General features: G+C 39.1%; 1 pseudogene; it reads left to right on the top strand.

Annotated features, from left to right (window-relative positions):
* The first annotated feature begins 8,028 nt into the window (after positions 1-8,028).
* Positions 8,029-8,617, top strand: LOC103192504 (annotated as a pseudogene).
* The last annotated feature ends 6,192 nt before the right edge of the window (positions 8,618-14,809 follow it).

The raw sequence follows: 14,809 nt of genomic DNA, 5'->3' as shown, positions 1-14,809 counted from the left end.
ATAATCCATACATATTCTGTTTTTTGACATTTACTGCAATCCCTCATAGTAACAATACTCTTCCCACTTCCTCCCTATGCCCACCCCGTCCCTATGTTCTTCTTTCCTGTTCCCTCTCACCTTCCCAACTCTATCTCTAGACCTATGCTGTCCTCTTGATCTCATATGCTCGATTATTTTAATGAGTGCATGCCCTCCTGATACTACTGTTCATCTTGTAGGTCTATCACTTGGCTGCCAATTGAGTCACAAGGGGTAAGCTTAGTTCCCAGCTTAAAAGACATCTAGGGGCCATAGTCTCAGACGAGCAAGCCTGGTCTTTTTTTATGATTTGGAGTTTTGTTCTACATTTCTCCCAACACTATCTGGGAACTTTAATTTTGATCCTTTTAAAAGTGGTCAGAGCAGTGGTAGCCAGATACCCTCTAGTTCTTCTGGTGTTAGGGTTAAAGACGCTGGGCTTTTTGTGCTGCATTAGTCCATTGGACAAATTAAGGACAAAACATTTTCAATTCAATTTAGTTTTTTTTGCTGAGTGTTCTAGATTCTCTTACTTTAGATTTACATAAAAATTGATTAGTGCCCATGGCTTTCAGTTGTGTGTTCTGGCTGCTCTGTTTTCATAAAAGACATTCTGCAGATTCAGTGTTTATGTCATTTTCTCAGAATCTTTCCCCTTCTTCTCACATCTTGACTTGGTTTGTTTATTTGTTTCTATTTTAAAATCCACTGTCATTGACCCTGTAGGACAGAGTTAAACTGCTCCAAAGGATTCTCAAGGCTATAATCTTTACAAAAACAGATTGTCATTTTTCTCTTGTGGATCAGCTTATGGGTTCAAACCCTGAACCTTTCTTTTGGCTGCCACTTTAACCACGGATCCACAGCACTCCCTATTTATCCCTATAGGACTTCCCTATTTGCTTCAGGCATAAAAAGAAAGAGGCATTGCCCTTAGAACATTTAAGATTTTTGTGTAATAATTAAGCCTACCACGCTCTAAGAATATAGAAGCTGATATACCTCCTTGTTGTGTATTCACTTTATTTACCATTCCAGAATTCACACACACACACACACACACACACATTCAGTTTCATTCACAAAATGGTTGCATAAGAATCTCAAGTCCACTTGAACTTCAGGTCTCTCTGGACATCAGCCCATGCAAAATCAATCTTAGTTTATTTAAGCTTTATAGAAATGTATGGTCAAAGGGGCCCTGGAGGGCAGTGATTTAGCAATCACTGCTAACCAAAAAGTTTGTGATTTGAACCCAGCCACAGGAGAAAAATGCTGGCAATCTGCTCTCATAAAAATTATAGCCAAAAAAAACCCTATGGGACAGTTTTAATCTGTCACATGGGGTCACTATAGTGGGAAATTGACTCAACAGTATAACAACCAACAAAACAGCATTTACAGACCATGAATTCCTTTGAGGAGATAAATCTGGAGGACAGCCTCCCACTACCGGTGTATGTCACAAAGGGTTGTAGTTGCAAACAGACCATGTGAAAGTCAATTAAACCTCCTCCAGCTAAGGAGCAGAGGATTTATCAGAGACACACACTGAGCTCAAAGCAGCAGATCAACAAGTTCAGGCTCTGGCCAAAAGCAAATAGAGATGCTGAGACATCAGCGGACAACCCTGTGTGGGAAACAAAACAAGCAAGTTGTTCCCTGAGCAAAGGACACCTAGAAACAAGACAATTGCTTGATTTTGTTGACAGCCTTATGAGAAGAATGTCATGATTCTGTCACAGCAATTAACAGCCTCCATTAGACAAAGGGTCACATCTCCACCTTCCATTTGAGAATAGCCTGCACTTGGTAAACTGTTTATCTCTGACCCATTTATAAAAAGACATGTGCTCAGGACCCATGCTTCCCCAGACCTTCAGGCAGACTGTACTGAAAAAGGACAGACAAATTTTCAACTCTTGTCACTTAATGGGAAGATTAAACAACATTAAAAGAGAAATATTAGGGGTAGGCTGCAAATCACAAATAAAGCAGACCATCAGTACATGCCTCGTATGCATGTGAGAGCTGGACAATGAATAAGGAAGACCGAAGAAGAGTTTATGCTTTTGAGTTGTGGTGCTGGCGAAGAATGCTGAAAGTACCATGGACTGCTAAAAGAACTAACAGATCTGTCCTGGAGGAAGTGCAGCCAGAATGCTCCTTGGAAGCAAGAATGGCCAGACTTCGTCTCACCTATTTTGGTCGTGTTGTAAGAAGGGACCATTCCCTGGAGAAGGATGTCATGCTTGGTAGGGTGGAGGGTCGACGAAAGAGGGCGAGACCTTCAACGAGATGGATTGACACAGTGGCTGCGATGATGGGCTCAAGTATAGCAGGGATTGTGGGGCTGGTGCGGGATAGGGCAGTGTTTTGTTCTGCTGTGCATGGGGTCGCTATGAGTCGGAAATGACTTGACAGCACTTTACAACAACAACATCAGTCATCTGGGAACTGAAGCAGACACGTCAGCAAAGACCAAAACCAACTGGTAGCACTCACCCCTAGTGCCAATTACATTGATATGTGGCTCAAGGGTTCATGCTGTGGTCTCTCAGGCAATGCATAGTTCAGCTGTTTACAATGGTGATTGATGCTTGGAGAGATCACCATGTTAACTAATGAAGTAGGACAAACATCAAAAATCTGAGACCCTGTTTAAGTACTGAGCATAATTGTCTGTTTGTTCCAGGTAGATTGCAGTTAGTATAAAAAGCATGTTTCCTGAGAAATGGCTAACAGAATAATATTATATGGGCTCAGATTTACGAAGATAGAAAGAGAAAACTGAGAAGAATCAAAATGGAAAAACAAGATGTGGTTTATCTGAGTTTGGAGCTTTACATATATGTGAATAATTTATACTTTCAGGAATGCAAGACTTTTAAAAATGCAAATCAGGCAAAGATGAAGCAATGGGCAAAAATTATTTGTTTTAATTATTTCAGGCCCATAAACATTAGAGTTGGAAAGAACCTTAAAACCTTCAACTTGATACATCCTCTAAAGCTACCCCCTCTCAAAAAAAAAAAAAAAACCACTTCCATCAAGTGGATTCCAACTCATAGAGACCCCCTTTGGCAGTAAATCTTCATGAAGTAGATTGCCCCATCTTCTTTCTGTGGAGTGGTTGGTTGGTTTGAACTACCAACTTTCTGGTTAGCAGTCAAATGCCTTAGCCACTGCTTCTAAAAACTCACTGCCCTCAAGTTGGATCCAACTCATATTGACCCCTTCTTAGGTTTGCTAGCCAGTATCACTATGGAAGTAGATTGCCCAACCTTCCTTCTGAGGAGTGGCTGATGGGTTTGAACAGCCAGCCTTCTGGCTAATAGTCAAATGCCTTCAGCATTACGCCACCAGCACAGAGGATGAAAATGAGGCTCACAAAAGTCATGTGACTGCTCAAAGCTGCATTACTGATAAGAGACTGAGATCCCCCAGTTTCCAAAGATACCTCTTATCACTGTATTTTTTTAATGATGCTCAGTTTAGGATTCTGTTGAACCTTATAGCGTTTATGTTGCTGTTAGGTGCCACTGTGTTGGCTCCAACTCATAGCAACCATATGTATTAGAGAACAAAACACTACCACGTTCTGCACCAGCCTCACAATCCCTGCTGTACCTGAGCCCATTGTTCCAGCTACTGGGTCAGTCCATCTTGTTGAGGGCCTTCCCCTTTTTTGCTGACCCACCACTTTACCAAGCATGATATCCTTCTCCAGGGAATGGTCCCTTCTGACAACATGACCAAGTTGGTCATTCTTGCTTCCAAGGAGCATTCTGACTGTACTTCTTCCAGGACAGATTTGTTCCTTCCTCTGGTTGTTGTTGTTGTTGTTATGTGCGGTCGAGTCGGCCCTGACTCATAGCGACCCTTCCTTGGGTTTCCAAGGCAGTATCACTACGGAAGTAGATTGCCCCATCTTCTTTCGGAGGAGTGGCTGGTGGGTTTGAACTGCCAGCCTTTTGGTTAGCAGTCAAGTGCCTTAGCCACTATGCTACCAGAGCTCCCTTCTTTGGTAGTCCATGGTATTTTAAGTATTATTAGCCAACACCACAGTTCAAAGGCATTAATTCTTCTTTGGTCTTCTTTATTCATTGTCTAGCTTTTACATGTATATGAGATGATTGAAAATACCATGGCTTGGGTCCGGTGCACCTAAGTCTTCAAGGTGAGCTCTTTGCTTCTTAACACTTTAAAGAGGTCTTTTGCAGAAGCTTTTTGCAGTGCAATATGATGTCTGATTTCTGACCACTGCTTCCATGGGTGTCGCCTGTGGACCCAAGTAAAATGAAATCCCTGAAAACTTCACTCTGTTCTCCATTCTTCATGATGTTGCTTATTGGTCCAGTTGTGAGGATTTTTGTTTTCTTTATGTTGAGGTGTAATCCATAAAGATTACAGTGTAGGAAATCCTATGCAGTACTTCTATTCAAGAACAACACATGTATTTAATTCAATGGTTATTGAGTGTAGTGTCCGTGCTTGAATTAAGACAAGATATTTAATCAGAGTTCCAAGTAGAAAGCTCTCTGGATTTTGACCAATGAAAAATCTGCATGTATACATAGAGATTCCAACTTTATAAACATTAATGCAAATCTAAAAAACAGTCTCAACTGAAGCAATATTGAAAATGTGATAACCTAAAGTAACTTGAGCAGAAAATTAACTGGATGTTTGAATAATACAATGAATATAGGATTTTCTATTGCCCGCATATCAAGTAAGGCTTCTGTTTACTCTTGTGTCATTTTCCCCTTCTATTTTTATTATCTCTAAGTCAAAGAGGAGAAGACTCTGTTATTCAAAATGTAAGCTTCTGAATCTTATATTGCACTTTTTCTTTTTGATAAAAGCTTGACTTCTCCATTGCAAAGGGTTATTTAAATAATAATGCCATTCATTCCACAACCCAATAATTTTACTGATTTTAAAAGGCAAATTTGCATGACTTTATTATTGAGAGATTTATAAGATTTGTACATTAAGACTAAAATAAATATGGGTAATAATAAACATATAGAATACTCTAAATATATTCTAATACTAAAATATTCAGTGTTAGTTCTTTATCAAATTGATATTTTCAAGTTACTTTGAGAGGATGTGGGAAAGGAATTATTCAACTACAATTCAATGAGAATATTAACATTTGAAAAATTTATTGAAATTTTAGAGGGCTGAGTCTGTACTGATAATTTTTTTTCTTGTTTGAATACAATGAAAATTGTTTAGACAGTTTAAAAGAGTAGGTCAAAGGTTTAATATTGGTGTTTTGAAATTTGGTTTTACACATTGTCCTGTAAATATTGGTTTCTGTTACTTTTTTCCATAATATCAGCTTCAAACAGGCACTGGTTCAAATATTTCTGTGATCTCTGTATATTCAATAATAAACCTATTCAAACTTTGGGAAAGAAGAGTCTAGCTCAACTCAGTATAAACCATGGTGTTAAATCTCAAAAACTGAAATAAACAAGTCACATGGGACTGCTCTAAGACTTCACAAAGAAGAGATTTTTTAAAACTGTATTCAAGTTCCAATTCTAAAAAGTGTTTGCTTATTAATAACGGAAAAGACTTTGATGTGATAATTCTGTTATTTCATGTGCAAAATAAATGAGCTGATTAGAGAAAATAAGTGTCAGCTGAAGTTATAAACTTATTTTGATAAATATTGGTTAAGTCATTAGCAATGGTGAAGGAGTTAATTTAATTTGGCAAGTTATTTATTTACCTCTAGACTTACTGTGACAATTAAAATGATACAGTTGGGTATTAAGGTTTTATTTAAAAGCTATAAGTTTAATTGGCAAGTTCTGCTAGATTTTTAAAAGTTCATGGTGTGGTTTATACGACAAACAAAGCATTTGTAAAATATCATTAGCCTGAAAATTAGTGTTGTCTAACAATGTCCCTCCCCTTTGCAATCTAAAGTTACCAAAGTAAATCATTTCCATTAAATAATCATCAGTAGAATTCCTCACTGAAGAAAACCTGATAAGCAAGACAACTTAAACACTGATCTTCAAATGCTTCAGTTGTTTTCATTTCTATCTGAATAATAAAGGAGATGATTTTGTCAAATCCGTAATTATTGTATAAATATATTGAAAGCATGCTGCCATATTAATAAACTCCCAGGTGTTAGGGTTCATTCATTTAAATTTATTGACATATACTTTCTGGTAATAATGATTTTTAAAATATTAGAGATTTGTCTTCAGTATGACGAGTTTAGGGAATTTACACATATCTAAAAGAACCCATTTTAAAAATCTCCCATCTCTGATGCAATATCATGGATCCTGTGCTGATAAAATTATTACTGTTGTTCTCATATTTTGTATTTGGGAATGCTCATTTTTCTTGTAACAAATCTGTTCCAGCCACATTCTAATCTGTTTGACTCTATTTTGGGAACCAGATATTTATTTATGATTTAACAGCTCACACCCACTCAGACATACCTCAGAAGACAGGTCTGGCCATCTACTTTTGCATGACACATTTATGGTGCACACTTCTCTGACACAAATAGCATTTCCATGAACCAGAGTCACCTTGATGTCAATAATCAACAACAACCTTTGGGAATTTTAAATTTTGATGGTTTTGATCCTGGCCTGGATCCAGACTCTAATTAATCTATTATCTAATTAATTAATTTCTATCCAGCCACTTAAACAGCATCTGAAATATGGTGAAGTACAAACATGAAACTACATAAACAAATTGTCTTTTGTAAAAATGTTCAGGCTATTTAGAAGATGCTGACTTCCAACAGACATCTAGTAACATATTTAGCATTGGGCAATAGTTTGCTTAATAGTCTTAGCAATTAGCCCCTTGTTAATAAAATTAAATATTTCCTGGATAATGTTTAGCTCAGTCTGCTGTTGGTAATCAAAGTAAATAAAAATAATTTAGAATAAAATGCAGTTTTCTACTATTCTCAACTGAAAATCCAGTAACCAGGGAGTTACCTACTTGTCTATGAAACATGATAATTCAACAACGAAGATAGGTTATAGAAACATAGGAAAAGACAGGGAGAAGATGAGTAGAGTAACCACTTCACTATGAAAGACAACTGGAGTACACCAATAGAAAAGAGAAAGCAACAGAAAATTAGAAGGACCAGAGCTTCATGTGTCTGTGTGTTCAATAAAATAAAGGATCAGATGATCAGATCAGACTCAACATATCATTGAACAAGTCCAGTATCACACTTTACTAAAATTCCCAAGAAAGAAAGAATTGAGAAAGTACAGATAAAATAGGAGAGCTGGGACATTGAGGGTGGATTCCTAGCCTCTTTCTTCCCACATCCCACAGGTACTTTCTAGCCTGGGTTCAAAGATGAGGTTGCTCACAAGGTGTGGAGTCAATTCACACGAAAGTAAACATTTCAGTTCATGACAGATCTTCATTTCATTCCCATGTAGTTGTATAACTTACAAGACATTTTCCATAGAGTCAAACACTCTTGAGTTTGTTTACCATTGTTGTTGTTGTTGTTATGTGCCGTCAAGTCAGACCTGACTCATAGCGACCCCTCCTTGGGTCTCCGAGGTGGTATCACTATCAACCTTCCTTCCTAGGACTGGCTGGTGTGTTTGAACTGCCAGCCTTCTGGTTAGCAATCAAATGCTTTAGGTACTACGTTTCCAGAGCTCCTTATTTACCATAGCAATCCTAAAAACAGAGACATCCTGCTAAAGAAATTCTGGAGAGAAGAACTCTGCCCCTGCTAATACACAAGTTTGCTTATTAAGAAATTAGTTATTAACAACTTTACAAGGAGATTAAGCCAGGCCTCTTTCAATTTCCCCATCCTCACTCATATCCTGTAGGGGAAAAAATGTGCTGCAGGTCATTGAAGACAATGAAAGGCATATAGATGTACAATTAGAAACTAATTATTGGTCATCATGGGGCAAAAATATATATTTTAGGATTAAAATATATTAATATAACAAATACTCCTACAAGATGGTGACCCTCTTTCAGATGTGGGTAGCCCCCTCTATTTCACAGTAAACCTGCACTGGTGGAGGCTCCTAGTGATCTGCATCTTGTTCTCTGCCATCACTGCCTTTGCCACCTTCCAAGCCACCTGAAATCTTCTAGTACACACAACTCCAAGGCTGGTTTATAAGTGGTTCCTGCTGATCTGTAAAATCAGCTATGCCACTGGTATCGTGGACTACATGGCTGTCATGTTCACTCTCTCTGGTCTTATTATTCAAAATCAAACCACAAGATGCTATGGACTTTGGCATTTTGCTCCTCTTGTATGGTTTCTACTATGGAGTTCTTGAGCAAGACTTTGCAGAAATATGTGCAGACTTCATGGCGGCTACCATAGGGCTCTATGGTGAGTTAGGCATGCTTACCAAACACCTCTCAGACAGTGTTTGTGCCATGTGTGGGCAGCAGATCTTTGTGGAAGTCATTGAAGAGGGCATCATTGAGAACATACATAGGCTGTCCTGCCATCACATATTCCACAAGTTCTGCACCCACAGCTGGTGCAATGTGGAAAAGAAGCAGACGTGTCCCTACTGCAAAGAGAAGGTAGACCTCCAGAGTATGTTCAGTAATCCCTGGGAGAGGCCTCACATCATGTATGACAGCTGTTAGATTAGCTTTGATACCTGGCAGACTGGAGGCCCAGCATCATTGGCCTGGTACAAGACATCAACTGCCTCTTGGGCCTGGAATAGTTTGGAAGAAGAGCATCAGAGGACAGGCTGCCTCACCACACCCCCCACGGAACTCAGGGCACTCTCCTCCCTGCCCACAAAGACCTACTGGGTGGAAAAGACTCAAAGGGGTGTTTGGGCCACTCAGGACCCCATCTGGCTGTCCATGCTGGAGAGGGACATGAAGAGAGGCAGCCAGTGGGCTGCCAGCAGTGGGGGGCTTTTTAAAAAGAAAACTGTTTTGATGAATATATTAAAATAAACAAAAAACTTTTTTTATTGTGGAGGACAAAAATTACCCCCAACTCCTCCAGGTCTCACTCTCCCTGCTTGAGCAGGATAGAAAAGAACCTTTTTGTTTGTTTGTTTGTTTGTTTTGGTTTAAAGGGACCTTCTCATCTCTGAAATACTGAAAAATACTCTCTCAAACTCTCTGAGATACTGAAAAAAGGAGATTTACTTAAGTAGATTCAAAACAAAACAAAAGAGTTGCCATTGAGTCAACTCCAATTCATGATGAACCCATGTCCGTAAAAGTAGAACTGCGCTCCATGGAGTTTTCAGTGGCTATGAACTTTTGGAAGCAAATCTTACCATTTGTCTTCTGAAGTGTCTGGGTGGGTTTGAACCACTAACCTTTCAGCTAGCAGTCAAAAACTTAACTATTTACTCCATAATTCAAAGTATACATTTACATATACACATATATATGTATGTGTGTGTGTGTGTGTGCATGCTATATATAATAATAAACTTATTTTTGCATTCCTAACTTTTAAAGGTTTAATATTACTTTTCTTATCCATATTTCTTCCTTTTATATACATTCTTTTGGTTATCTGTTGTTGTTGTTATGTGCCGTCAAGTCAGATCTGACTCATAGCAACCCCTCCTTGGGTTTTGGAGGCAGTATCACTACGGAAGTAGATCAGGCAACCTTCCTTCCGAGGAGTGGCTGGTGGGTTTGAACCACCAGCATTCTGGTTAGCAGTCAAGTGCCTTAGGCACTAGGTTACCAGAGCTCCTGTTTAGTTATCTAGTGCTGTTATAACTGAAATAACACAAGTCAGGACTTTAACAAAGAGAAATTAATTGTCTTACAGTTCAGGAAGCCAGAAGTCTGAATTCAGAGCATTGGTTCTAGGGAAGGGCTCTCTCTCTGTGCCCTCTAGGCAAGATCCTTGCCTTTTTTCAGTTTCTCTTTCTTGGTTCCTTGGTGGTCCCCATATGGCATAGCATCTGTCTTTGCTGTGTCTGCTTCCTTATTATCCTTATTTTATATCTCAAGAGATTGACTTTAAACAAACAAACAAGCAAACAAACAAAAAAACCTCACTGCCAACGAGTTGGATCCGACTCATAGCGACCCTTCCTTGGGTTTCCAAGGCAGTATCTCTACGGAAGTAGATTGCCCAACCTTCCTTCTGAGGAGTGGGTGTTCAGTTTGAACTACCAGCCTTCTGCTCAGTAGTAAAATGCCTTAGACACTACACCACCAGAGCTCCTGACTTCAAACATACCCTACACTAATACTTCCTCAACAATATAACAAAGAAAATCCATCCCCCAATGAGACTGTAACCACAGGTAGAGGGACTAGGATTGAAAACATATATGTGGGAGGACGCAATTAAATCCCTAACATATGCATTCCATAAATTTATTATTTATGTTATAAGGAAAGGCATAGTTGATAACAGAAAAATAAACCTCTGTACATTCTGGAGCAGATACAGAATATTAAAAAATAAATTCCATGCTGTATTTTCCTTAAAAGCTGATTATTTACTCTGATTTCATAAAACATTTTCTAGTTTATGCCCTCTGGAAAAGTTACCCAACAATATGCTATTAGCATGCAAATATGCAATGCCTAATGATGAAGTGGGAGCTCTGGTGGCATAGTGCCTATAGCATTTGACTGTTAACCAGAAGGCTGGTGGTTCAAACCCACCAGCTACTCCTGCAAAGGAAGGTTGGACAGTCTACTTCCATAGAGATACTGCCTCAGAAACCCAAAACGGGGTTGCTAATAGTCAGGATCTGACTCAACGACAGTGAGTTTTTTTTTGTTTGTTTGTTTGTTTGTTTTAATAATGAAGTGTTTGAAATTGTCCAAGATTTCATTTTATTTGGATCCACAATCAATACCAATGGATGCAGCAGTCAAGAAATCAGACATCATATTGCACTGGGCAAGTCTGCTGCAAAGGACCTCTTTAAAGTGTTAAGAATTACAGATGTCACTATGAAGACTAAGGTGTACCTAATCCAAAGCATGGTATTTTCAACAGCCTCATACACATGTGAAAGCTGGACAATGAATAAGGAAGACTGAAAAAGAGTCGATGCCTTTGAGTTGTGGTGTTGGTGAAGAATGCTGAAAGTACCACGGACTGACAGAAGAATGAACAAATCTGCCCTGGAAGAAGTACAGCTGGAATGCTCCTTGGAAGCAAGGATGGCCAGAAATCATCTCACCTACTTTGGTCATGTTGTCAGAAGAGACCATTCCCTGGAGAAGGATATCATGCTTGGTACAGTGGAGGGTCAATGAAAAAGAGGAAGGCCCTCAAGGAGATGGATTGACACATTGGCTGCAGCAATGGGCTCAGATATAGCAAGGATCATAAGGCTGGCACAGGACCAGGGAGTGTTTCGCTCTATTGTACTTAGGGTTACCATGAGTTGGAGCCCACTAGATGACACCTAACAACAACAACAATCATGAAACTGGTTTTTACGCCACGTTGCATATACCATTTTATATACATGTAATAAACATGCTATTTTACAGTTTTTTTTTTTAAAAAAAATTGTCATTGATTTTAAACAGGAATCAAAGATGGAATGATTTAAGCACAATAGTTCTCTTCTGCACAAAGCTTGATTTCTGCTCTTGTCAACTTCAATTTGAAGAATAACCATAAATTGATGGCAATTTTCTCTTTATTCATGTAATGTTGATAACTGTTACTATCCTAGACTGCATTCTCTGAATTTCTGCCTGTATAAAACCATGAACTTCTCTTATGTTTACCAAACAGCATCTTCTAAGAAAAATATTCACAGTAATCCCTTGACATTACATCAGCAATAATATCAAAAAGCACATTTCTATTCAAGGAAGATAAAACATGACTCTAGCTTATATTATACTCTGAAGTTAAGTCTTACTCATTTGCATTTAATTAAGAATGCATTTTAACTCTTCAGTCATGGGCCTAGCAATCAAAGTATTTAGCACTTGTTTATCACACGGTGTTTGGCACACCACGGCATGGCAATTAGTATTAGATGTCATTAGAAACTGCTAAAAAAAAAAAAAAAAGAGTGTAAGGGAGAGAGCAGTTAAAGTACTTATCAAAACAAGTAGGGAAGCAAGAGGAAATTATTTCAAAATTATTCCATATAGTCTTTTTGGGAGCTCTGGTAGCATAGTGACTAAGGCACTTGACTGCTAACCAGAAGGCTGGCAGTTCAAACCCACCAGCCGCTCCTCAGAAGGAAGGTTGGGCAATCCACTTCTGTAGTGATATTGCCTCAGCAATCCAAGGAAGGGTTGCTATGAGTCGGGGCCGACTTGATGGCACATAACGACAACAACAACAATATAGTGTTTTGACAGAGACTTACTATAGTAATTACAAATTACAAAAAAAGCATGATTTGCTTTGGTGGCAGAGTGCTGTAGGAAGATAAAACTCTTTTATTTTAATCCCAGTATTAAAGAATCCTTAGATGGTGAAAATGGTGTCCTTGCATATCTACTTCCAAGAAGTCACCTGTGGAAAACGCTATGGAACACAGTTCAACTCTGACACACGTGAGATGCCAAGAGTTGGATTCAACTCCATAGCAACTGGTTTTTGTTAGTAATGTTATAACCTTAAAAAACTATGGCTAGATAGAAAGTTCTACAACATAAATTCCAAATTTCTTGATCATTTTGTTTAATCCAATCCAAAAATTCCCCTTAAATGTTAAGGGTAAAGGGAGAAAAATTCAAGCATCTGGAATAGACCAAACTGTCAGGTATCCTATAGCTTAGGAGCCAGAGCAGCCAAACGCCAATCTTTCTTAAATTGGTTACCTAACATGGCATCCAGCAGAGTAAAGAATGCCAGACCATGTGGAGGAAGACGGTCTCCAGGCTCCTGCCATCTTCATCTATGCTCACTAGTTGACCCAATCCGGTGAGGATTATACAGAAGAAAATGTGTTAGGAAATATCTGATATGATTCTGTAATATGCACAAGAAACTTGATGGATTTCTATCCACCTGTCTTCCATAAACAATTAAAAGTCAGTTCATCTTTTCTTAAAAATAAAAAAAAAAAAACCCTATGTAATTTCTAAATTTGTCCCAACCATTTAAAAATGTCTTTGCAAAATGTAGTTCAACATAAAACATGAAAAAGAACAAGAACATAAATGTATACACAAGTATAGATCTCATGTATTACTGTTGTCAGCTCATTTCAAAAGAAGAATCAAAGTGTGTGTAACATTTTATAACATTGGGAGGGCTGACCAGATTGATAACTGATCTGGCAGACAAATACTTTGCTCCAATCCAGGTTTTATTTTGTTTCAATGGAGATGGTGTTTTTGTTTGTTTGTTTGTTTGTTTTTGTTTGTTTTTTGCATGAATCTAAGCTAACAGTATTAAGTCCTCTGCTTGTCCCTACCCAATAGGCAGGAAGGAGGGGAATCCGGGGATGACAAAGAAGCAGGATCCGGGTAAGGGGAGGGTGGAGAGGTTTCGAACAGCTAAGGGAGAGGAACTTGTCTGTCAGTTTGTCGTACTACTGTGGTTTGCATGTTGTTGTGAGGCTTGAGGCTGTGCCACCAGTGCTTCAGACACCAGCAGGGTTGGACGTGGTGCAAGGGTTTCAAGGCAGCTTACAGACTGAGACAGAATAGGAAGAAGGAAGAGGCCATCCACTTCTTAAAGAATTGGCCAGGTGTGATAGTTGGACCTGTGTGACAACTTGGCTGGACCCCAGTTCGTGTGGTAGTTCCCATGATGGGATCTGATGACTGTGTTCTTAGTGGCCAATCTGTTGAAGGGGAGTTTCCCTAGGGGTGTGGCCTGCTTCCAAGATATGCAGGGACATCCTGGGAAGAGAGACATTCTTCTGTGGATTGGGATTCAGTTGTGCTGCCTACAACTGTCTGTGAGTGAGCAGTCCACCATTCGGCCTGGAGATCTTGGATTCATCATTCGTTGGAGTCAACAGCCAGTGTACTGCCTGCGAGCCTTGAGCTTCTTGGCCCCTGTGGTTGTGGGAGCCAGGAAAAGCCTCCAGCTTGATGTTTGATCTAGGGACTTTGGACTTGCCAGCTTCTATATGTTTGTGAGCGATTTTCCTAAGATAAATTTCTCTCTCTCTCTCTCTCTCTCTCTCTCTCTCTCTCTCTCTCTATATATATATATATATATATATATAAGTTTTGCTGGTTTTTGTTTCTGTAGAGAACCCAGTCTAATACATTTGGTACCAGGAGTGGTTCTAGAGAGACAAAATCATAAGGATGGGCTTCCTAGATTGGTTCTCCAGTTTGATTAATCTTAATGACACTAGCGACTCCGTGTCTGCTAGTAAAGAGGGCCCTGCTAATCCATGGCATTAGGTGGCAAAATTAATACGTGAAATAGCATCACCAATAGATCAAGTACTTGTGAGAAGTGATGCTCTGGGTGATCAGATATTTGATACTTCTCTGCAATTTTGTCAAAATGAGGAGTATAAGGAAGCTGGTTGGTTGGTCCTACTTACACTAGACAAAGTGGTGAAAGAGCAAGATAAGCTCAGAGCTGCTGAGTCTCAGCTTAAGCACTGCATAAAAGACCACGGTGCTTCCAGCTGTGCTCTGAAAGAAAGCCTTATATCTTCTAGTAACAGAGCTGATGTTGCTGAAAACCAAACCCAGAGTCTTATTGTAAGGGTGGCTGAATTATAATGCCAACTAAATTGCCAGTCCAGAACAGTATCTGATGTTAAAGTGAGAGCATTGATTGGGAAAAAATGGGATCCTGAAACCTGGAATGGGGTCATATGGA

This window comes from Orycteropus afer, unplaced genomic scaffold (assembly GCF_000298275.1).
Source record: "Orycteropus afer afer isolate SDZICR_OR568_19922 unplaced genomic scaffold, OryAfe1.0 scaffold00029, whole genome shotgun sequence".
Lineage (NCBI taxonomy): Eukaryota > Metazoa > Chordata > Mammalia > Tubulidentata > Orycteropodidae > Orycteropus > Orycteropus afer.
This window is presented reverse-complemented; position numbering and strand designations above follow the sequence as displayed.